The sequence below is a fragment of the Pecten maximus genome, chromosome 17, assembly GCF_902652985.1.
Source record: "Pecten maximus chromosome 17, xPecMax1.1, whole genome shotgun sequence".
NCBI classification, from domain to species: domain Eukaryota; kingdom Metazoa; phylum Mollusca; class Bivalvia; order Pectinida; family Pectinidae; genus Pecten; species Pecten maximus.
Genome location: NC_047031.1, coordinates 24,690,593 through 24,700,652, shown reverse-complemented (window position 1 = coordinate 24,700,652; position 10,060 = coordinate 24,690,593). Strand labels below are relative to the sequence as shown.

The following is a 10,060-nucleotide window of genomic DNA, read 5'->3' as shown; positions in this document are numbered from 1 at the left end:
ATATTGAATTTGTACCGTGTTATTTCAGTAAAATACTGATTGTTTTGGCTTATTAGCTAGATGGGTAAAAGACAGATATAACTGTTATTGCTTTCAAAGCCAAAACGTAAAACGGTCATTGCATTCCTTCACAATAACACCAGCAAAACATATACGCCAAAGAGCAATGCCTCAAATAACAATATAGTCAATCAACACCAAAGGTGTACTTCCAGAAAAAAAAACACTTAATAATAAACATAGCAATATTACCATGTTGGCCTATTGAATGTTCACCGGAAATAGAAAACCTATTTTTGAGCCATTCTTATTTTCTTGCAATTAAGTAAAGGATATATCCCAGCTTATCGTGCATTTTGACACATAATACAAACTTTTTATAATAATATCATTGATTGTCGGTCAATCCACAGAAAAAAACTACGAATGAGTCAATCAAGCTGCAGGAATCGGAGAAAAAATATAGGTCCTCGTAATGACAGAAGAGATTATGTCTCGCTACAAAAGCATTTTCGTTATGTATTATGATATATGAGATGTTTTGGCTGAAAAAAATTTGTAAAAGTGTTAAATTAATTTTACCTTTCTCATGTCGTTGTAGACATACATTTCATATAACGGTTAATTTTAAAATATGTTCAGTTTTTGCTTTCCTAATAGCACCAATACATTTATTTCTTGCCAGTTTAAATTGTAGCCATTGATATGGATTTTGTGTACTTTTAGCTTTTCGATGTAATCGTTTCCGAACCCTTATTAATTTTCTAACTTCATTATGCATCCGTAGTGGTTCATTTTGCCTTATTGTTACAGTTTTTTAGGAATACATCTATTGGCAGAGTTTAGAATTGTGGAAACCAGCGAATTCATCAAGTGTTAAATTTCCAAATGGACTAATCCAGTCGATATCATTCAATCTATCACAAAATATTTTATAATCACCATTCTTATATAACCAAATATGCCTTTCGATACTCATATTAAAAGTATTAAGACCAACATCTAAAAAAGTGTAAATAGGACAGTGATATCTTGTCTCAGCTGGTAAAAATGTTTCATCCCATAAAAACTTCCTTTATAACATTTATATCATTTGTCATAAATATATCTAAAAGAGAGGACGAGTGTTCTGTAAAATGAGTAGGTTCGTCAACAAGTTGAATGAGATTAAATCGATACATTATATCACTGATATGATACGAGTTCGTAGCTAACTGATTTTCATTAAAATCATCTGTAATTAAAATGTTGTCAGATTTATAATTAGCTGCCATATCAATAGAATAATCTATTGGAGGTCTATAAAAAGTTCGAAGCATAATTATTTTGTTGTTTAACTGTAGTTCTATCCAAATGCATTCAAGATTATTTACTTCAAATTCCGAACGACGGATCGCAGTAATACTTTTATCAACATATACGGCAATACCTCCGCCCATCCTATCTGACCGAGATTTTACAAATGGGTCAATATAGAATGGAAAGTTCGTCTAACTTTTCTGTATTTGGTGATAACCAAGTTTCAGTAAATGATAAAATATCATTGATATATATATATAGTTCGCTAAAAATATGTCTGTTTTTGGTAATAAACTCTGGACGTTGTAGTGCTCTATCGATAAGCAGTTTTGGTTTAGAATGGATAAAAATCAGACAGGGATGAACGTTCGGGACCCGGGTTACTTTCAATATCACCACAGCGTAGGAGTAATTTTAGAAAACATTAGAAAAAATATACAGGTTACGTTAAAAAAAACTTTCCAATAACACGCGCAAAGACAAGGTCAGGGTACGATCCATAACGTGAAAGGGAGAAACAAAGACATGAAAATAATACCAGTATATAGGATACAATATACTTCAAATAGGAAGTGTATGTACAAGGTGTATAGTATCAGAATATTCATCCAACTTCTTAACAGTACACACGTTTAAGGAATGTTTATCATTAATTAGCACATAAAGAATACCTATAAAAGGTTATGATTAACGTTTCTCTGTCTGCAATCCTGCTAGAATTATATGACAATATCTTTCCAAAGCCAGTTTTATACTTGTACTTCCGTCTTCAAGTTTTCCCTTCATTGCATTTTTTTGCTAGTGAAATATACAAAACAAAAATGAAATAGTTTCCCGTTGAATATAACATATTTTTTTACGAGGATGACAGAATATCGATATATTCGGTCATACTGAAGCATACGGTCGAAGAAACACAGCAGAAATAATAAATTGTATCCGATATGCATTGCTGACTAGTCAGTTTAATTAATGCAAGTAAAAAAAAAAACGAGTTGTATCGTCTTTGAAGTTATATCCTCTATGTAAAAACCATACGCACAGCGAGAGAAGTCGATAAGATTTTTGAATTTGTCGTATTTTATATCACAATCTTCCACTTGAAGTTTGTGATGTTTGTAATGTCAAATATTTACTTAATATATGGAAAATGCATTGTAAAGCCCGGAAAAGTCACCTTTTGAGGTTGACACATACATGTAGTCATTTGTGTACTGATTGGTAACACATGTTAATAACACAAACGTTTTGTTATTGTCCACGCCTCTATTTGAATGATTAACACAGCTTTAATACGGAGCGGCAGCTGAGAGTTTTATCGCGTTTTAACTAAAAGAGTGCTTATTATAATCCTACCGAAAGGACCTTTGATCTGGGAGTAAATACCATCAAAAACTATCAAATATGTTACATACCGTCAAAGAATAATTATGATCGCCTGAATGCAAGGACATGATATATATTTTTATACAATAAAAAAGGTCAATAATTTACGCTATTGCTACCCTAAAGGAGTTTGACCTTTTTATATGTGTTAATAAGCCATGTCTATTTGTAGTGAGCGCCATTTTATGTACTTTTATTACATCAACAACTTACTTTATTTAAGGACAGCCTCTTCTGTATGGGTATAGTTTGGTTTAGTCTATCCACAGCTATGGTCACCTAAGGACGGTCTCTCCAGTGTTGGTAGGGTTTGGTTTAGTATTGTTTAACGTCCTATCAACAGCGATGGTCATTATAAGGACAACCTTCCCTTTGTTGGTGTAGTTTGGTTTTGTATTGTTTAACGTCCTATCAACAGTTAAGTCCATTTAAGGACAGCCTCCCCTTTGTGTGGGTTTTGTTTGGTTTAGTTGGGTTTAACGTCCTATCAACAGCTGAGGTCATTTAAGGGCGACTTCTCCTATGTAGGGTATGGATGCGTGTAGTGTGTATGTTTGTCTTTACCTTCTTTTGATAGAGCGGAACTGATGTCAACTTCATAGTGCTGCCACACTGAATCATACTGCTAAAGGATTACCATCCGGTCACATTATATCAACAACGGACGATTCACACTTTCAACTCCCAAAATGCTGAGCGTCAAGGGTTATAGCAGAAAATACCATATTGTGTCTACATTTTCGGGAAGTATATCATCCTTAATGCACAAGAAATGAGTCTTTTTGAAATATTAACTTAAATCTAGTATAAGTGTCCTAATAACGAATGACACTAGTGGCCCCATTTCGAACCCGTTAGTGGTCAGTTCCTTGGTTGAAGCCCTCCCCATATTCTGTTTGCTATAGCGAATTCATTAAACCAAAACTATTTTTCTATATATGTGACTGCTTGGACCACGTGGTTTTGGCTTTTGCGTGGTCGCTTGACCCCATACGAGCAAACATCTATTAAATTCTATTTAGCAATACTTAGCTGCGATTACAAGTAAATCCATGACGTTGGGTGTGCAGGTGATGGGGTATATCTACATACAACGGCTGACAAGTCAACAGTTGGCATAGAAATGACCATGGTGCATCATAAGGTGGATGTGTTAGTTTTTATTTTGGTAGCGATCGCCAAAGACATTGTGGTAGCAATGCCGTTTAATGAGTAAGTACAAAAGAAACGGTTATGTTGATTGTTATAATTCTAAGTAGACAATTTTAATGATACGGTCAAATACGGCAGGGAGATATATTCAAGTAAGATTCACATTTTTTTTGTCTTTAATTAAAGTTGTTTTCTCTAATAGTAAATATGAATTCAATTTCAGTAATATTTGACACGTACACATATATAAGTTTTTGTATAAACTTAACACTATCATTTTTTTACACACTTTTCAGTTTTATGTGCATAATAATGACATGTAGTAGTGTTATCCTGAGCTGCAAGTTGATTCAGCAATTTTCGAAAAAAGTTATGGTTCTTATTATTTATTTAAGCATTTTAATCTTGTCCAGCGATATGTCTGTGTTCGACTGTTTATTCCGCAAATGTTTGAAATGCCTGTTGTTATTACGCTAGTCCCGTTACTTTGAAACTGATTGGAACTACTCAAACAGAGGAGGAAGGAAAGAAGAATATAAACTGTGTATCATTTATATTGATATTCCAGTTTACAAGTAATTCGTACATTTCAGAGACAATTCAAATCATCCCCACATTACGAAAATATTCTTCGTTCAATCGTGTATACATTTATAGGAAAAGATTGATAATATTGAAAAACGTTGTTTCTTTTCAGCCCTTTTCTCTTGTACCTCCACGAGTGTCCAATTACTTACATGATAAATATGTCTGTAGTTGTTTACGGTCAGATTTAGGGTAGGAATTTGTCATTGTCTTATTTGCCCCTGTGGAGAAGGCTTTGGGTTCTGATGTTCTGCTGGTACGATGTAAGAATTGTACTCGTTTGGCCCACTGCATAAATTTAGTCGCCTGTTTCGACTTTTCCAAGGGGCTCCGTGTAAATCGATTGATCCCCCTTTTATCGGTCTAAGCTCTAATTTTGGTTTTGAAAACACATTGACATGTCCTTTCTTCACATGAATTTACATAAATTATATGTTATGGTAATTTAGTTTATTAATATTTAAATGTATTTACTTCGTATACAAAGTACGATTATTCGATTTTCTAGTGTAAACGATAGCCAACTGAAGGCTGTACATACTGCGATTTACCATCCTGTTCAATGTTTGCTACGATCCACTATTCCACTAAAGTGGACGAGAATAGCTGTATGATGCAGTTCTTTTCCCTCTTTTTTTGTACTTATCTTTCTCCAAGATTCTATTGAAGGGTCTATACTATCTGTAGAAAATTAATTAAAAAAAACCCTACAATACAATTTACCATAAAAAAATCTACTGTAAAGTTACATATATATATAGAGCAGTAATCTTATTTCAGCGCTATCCGCGCTGGAAGCATTGCGTTCAAATACGATACATAATGACACTTACTATATACTAATTTTATAGCAAATTCGTACTTTTGTTGCACTTATTCATCATTATGCCAATTTTAAAATTGAAATTGATAATCTGCTGAAATTTCATTGCGCCAAAATAGATTATTTTACAGTGTATCTATTTATGGAGGATTTATAATTACACTCCAGAGCACCCGAACACAGTTCCTGTCCGTTGCTTTACGAAAATTGTCCCAGAGGAAGTGTCCCTTCGAACAGCATATTTGACCCCGCCATCGGAGAGTTCCAGTTATCCTGTAGGGACTCTCCCATGCCAGAGGGAGATTGTGTACTGTTGGGTGAGTGACATTAGTAGGAGATTGTGTACTGTTGGGTGAGTGACATTAGTAGGAGATTGTGTACTGTTGGGTGAGTGACATTAGTAGGAGATTGTGTACTGTTGGGTGAGTGACATTAGTAGGAGATTGTGTACTGTTGGGTGAGTGACATTAGTAGGAGATTGTGTACTGTTGGGTGAGTGACATTAGTAGGAGATTGTGTACTGTTGGGTGAGTGACATTAGTAGGAGATTGTGTACTGTTGGGTGAGTGACATTAGTAGGAGATTGTGTACTGTTGGGTGAGTGACATTAGTAGGAGATTGTGTACTGTTGGGTGAGTGACATTAGTAGGAGATTGTGTACTGTTGGGTGAGTGACATTAGTAGGAGATTGTGTACTGTTGGGTGAGTGACATTAGTAGGAGATTGTGTACTGTTGGGTGAGTGACATTAGTAGGAGATTGTGTACTGTTGGGTGAGTGACATTAGTAGGAGATTGTGTACTGTTGGGTGAGTGACATTAGTAGGAGATTGTGTACTGTTGGGTGAGTGACATTAGTAGGAGATTGTGTACTGTTGGGTGAGTGACATTAGTAGGGGATTGTGTACTGTTGGGTGAGTGACATTAGTAGGGGATTGTGTACTGTTGGGTGAGTGACATTAGTAGGGGATTGTGTACTGTTGGGTGAGTGACATTAGTAGGAGATTGTGTACTGTTGGGTGAGTGACATTAGTAGGAGATTGTGTACTGTTGGGTGAGTGACATTAGTAGGAGATTGTGTACTGTTGGGTGAGTGACATTAGTAGGAGATTGTGTACTGTTGGGTGAGTGACATTAGGAGATTGTGTACTGTTGGGTGAGTGACATTAGTAGGAGATTGTGTACTGTTGGGTGAGTGACATTAGTAGGAGATTGTGTACTGTTGGGTGAGTGACATTAGTAGGAGATTGTGTACTGTTGGGTGAGTGACATTAGTAGGAGATTGTGTACTGTTGGTCGAGTGACATTAGTAGGAGATTGTGTACTGTTGGGTGAGTGACATTAGTAGGAGATTGTGTACTGTTGGGTGAGTGACATTAGTAGGGGATTGTGTACTGTTGGGTGAGTGACATTAGTAGGAGATTGTGTACTGTTGGGTGAGTGACATTAGTAGGAGATTGTGTACTGTTGGGTGAGTGACATTAGTAGGAGATTGTGTACTGTTGGGTGAGTGACATTAGTAGGAGATTGTGTACTGTTGGGTGAGTGACATTAGTAGGAGATTGTGTACTGTTGGGTGAGTGACATTAGTAGGAGATTGTGTACTGTTGGGTGAGTGACATTAGTAGGAGATTGTGTACTGTTGGGTGAGTGACATTAGTAGGAGATTGTGTACTGTTGGGTGAGTGACATTAGTAGGAGATTGTGTACTGTTGGGTGAGTGACATTAGTAGGAGATTGTGTACTGTTGGGTGAGTGACATTAGTAGGAGATTGTGTACTGTTGGGTGAGTGACATTAGTAGGAGATTGTGTACTGTTGGGTGAGTGACATTAGTAGATTGTGTACTGTTGGGTGAGTGACATTAGTAGGAGATTGTGTACTGTTGGGTGAGTGACATTAGTAGGAGATTGTGTACTGTTGGGTGAGTGACATTAGTAGGAGATTGTGTACTGTTGGGTGAGTGACATTAGTAGGAGATTGTGTACTGTTGGGTGAGTGACATTAGTAGGAGATTGTGTACTGTTGGGTGAGTGACATTAGTAGGAGATTGTGTACTGTTGGGTGAGTGACATGTAGGAGATTGTGTACTGTTGGGTGAGTGACATAGTAGGAGATTGTGTACTGTTGGGTGAGTGACATTAGTAGGAGATTGTGTACTGTTGGGTGAGTGACATTAGGTATGTTGGGTGAGTGACATTAGTAGGAGATTGTGTACTGTTGGGTGAGTGACATTAGTAGGAGATTGTGTACTGTTGGGTGAGTGACATTAGTAGGAGATTGTGTACTGTTGGGTGAGTGACATTAGTAGGAGATTGTGTACTGTTGGGTGAGTGACATTAGTAGGAGATTGTGTACTGTTGGGTGAGTGACATTAGTAGGAGATTGTGTACTGTTGGGTGAGTGACATTAGTAGGAGATTGTGTACTGTTGGGTGAGTGACATTAGTAGGAGATTGTGTACTGTTGGGTGAGTGACATTAGTAGGAGATTGTGTACTGTTGGGTGAGTGACAGTAGGAGCTTGTGTGCTGTTGGGTGAGTGACATTAGTAGGAGATTGTGTACTGTTGGGTGAGTGACATTAGTAGGAGATTGTGTACTGTTGGGTGAGTGACATTAGTAGGAGATTGTGTACTGTTGGGTGAGTGACATTAGTAGGAGATTGTGTACTGTTGGGTGAGTGACATTAGTAGGAGATTGTGTGCTGTTGGGTGAGTGACATTAGTAGGAGATTGTGTACTGTTGGGTGAGTGACAGTAGGAGCTTGTGTGCTGTTGGGTGAGTGACATTAGTAGGAGATTGTGTACTGTTGGGTGAGTGACATTAGTAGGAGATTGTGTACTGTTGGGTGAGTGACATTAGTAGGGGATTGTGTACTGTTGGGTGAGTGACATTAGTAGGGGATTGTGTACTGTTGGGTGAGTGACATTAGTAGGAGATTGTGTGCTGTTGGGTGAGTGACATTAGTAGGGGATTGTGTACTGTTGGGTGAGTGACATTGGCAGTACTACGGATACCTGTATTAATGTTATCGTTATTTATTCTACGTACCACTAAACATTATCACAAGGACGGTTATCGCTAGTGTTAATTGTTTAGGTCAAAGGGTGGCGCTTTGAGGAGAGGGATTTGGTTGGGTTTTATTTGTTTAACGTCCTATCAACAGCTAAGGTCATACTGTGGTTTACTAAGAATAACATGTTATATCACAGTACTGTTACAATAAAAACGTTTATTTTCGTTGAGGTTTAATTTTGTAGTTTACTCTTGGAAACAAATTTGGTGTTATGATATTTCGTGGACTCTATGTTTCATATTTCAAGAGATATAATATATATTATTATTTAAGCCTCTCGTATTCTACAGGAACGGTCATTTAAACAGATCAGAACTTGTATATGTGTATATGTTAAAGCCACAATAAGTAAGACGACTATACCAGCTATTGGGAATAAAGTAATGGTTTCCTTCCTTTCCTCTTTTCCAATAAGATATGTAGCGGAAGTTACCGGGGACCTGCAGTTTTATCGAGTGATGCAAAACTTCGTCGCGCTTCGATTACTGTAAACATTACGTTTTCATTGCGTTTCTTTAGTGGGGACATCAAATAAACTATTTATTTCTGCGGTTAGTCTGAATACATTTTTATTTCTACAAACAGATGATGATAAAAGATCAAAATCATTCAGATGCCCTCCCAACCATGCTCTAGTGGGCAGAGAGAATCAACGACCAGTATGTTGTAAACTAAAAGGTCAGTAACTATCAAGGCGACATTATGATATCATGCCGGATACATATCGGTACACACGACCATTTATAGACCGACACTACAAAAACTATTAATGAACTACATACATGTTTGGTTGTTATTTTCAGGCGTTTGCATGATAGATTGCTTCATACCGAAGATTTTGTATTCGTTCAAAATTGGGTTCGAATTTGAAATCAAAGAAGGATACGCATTGGTGGGCAAATACAGTTACGGGTAAGATATAGCGAGTTTAAAAATAAAGAAAGAGATATATTTTTAATATACGTATTGCATTATATTCCTACTCTAAACGTTATTTTCGAAGCTTGTTTTCGCTATTTCCCAGGGTAGGATTAGTTAATTAATAATAAGATTTTGAATTATTGTACCTTTAATTACTTACCCGAAATAAAATATTTTGGCTAAAAAAATAACAATCATCGAAAATTCTACTTTTATAGTAGTACGCATAAACACCTTTAACCAGAATAATTCAGGCTGAACAAATTCGATCTATTATAAAGCGACTAAATGTAGATTTAGATTGATTGCCAGGACCCAATTGCTCAAAATCTGATAAGGCTAATCACAGTTTAACAACAACATGTTATTTCTATATTAGTCATTTCTGGTAACTACCATTATTTTTAGAGCACACATTAGTCTCTTCCTACCGGCCTATTCTAAGGAATAAACACACAGAGTAAAGTGAGATAATTACTAATCAGGTGATTACGTTAATTACATTTTGAACAATGAGCCCGATTGGTAAAATCATTGTGGCCGTCTACATCAAAGGCCTTACATAGAAGCAACAGTGAAATCAAAGAAGAGCTTTATACTTAAAAATATAAGTTGAACATCCATCAAAGATAGCCCTAGGTATTGTAAAAAGTGTTGTCCCTTGATAGTCCTCAATAGTGTGCGACCATATGTACACGATAGTGATGAAAACACACCTTTCGGCTTTGATAAACAGACAGTAAACAGTATTATACCAATTACTCACATTGTAATAAAATTTAGATTTAGATTGTGCAAAATACTGTAAACGTGGAAATTTA

General features: G+C 36.4%; 1 long non-coding RNA gene across 1 annotated transcript; it reads left to right on the top strand.

The window, feature by feature from the left end:
- Positions 1-5,479: 5,479 nt before the first annotated feature.
- Positions 5,480-9,230, top strand: LOC117315010. The gene is made up of 3 exons (XR_004529663.1): positions 5,480-5,562; positions 8,904-8,996; positions 9,122-9,230. It is a non-coding gene; the product is annotated as an uncharacterized LOC117315010 (long non-coding RNA).
- The last annotated feature ends 830 nt before the right edge of the window (positions 9,231-10,060 follow it).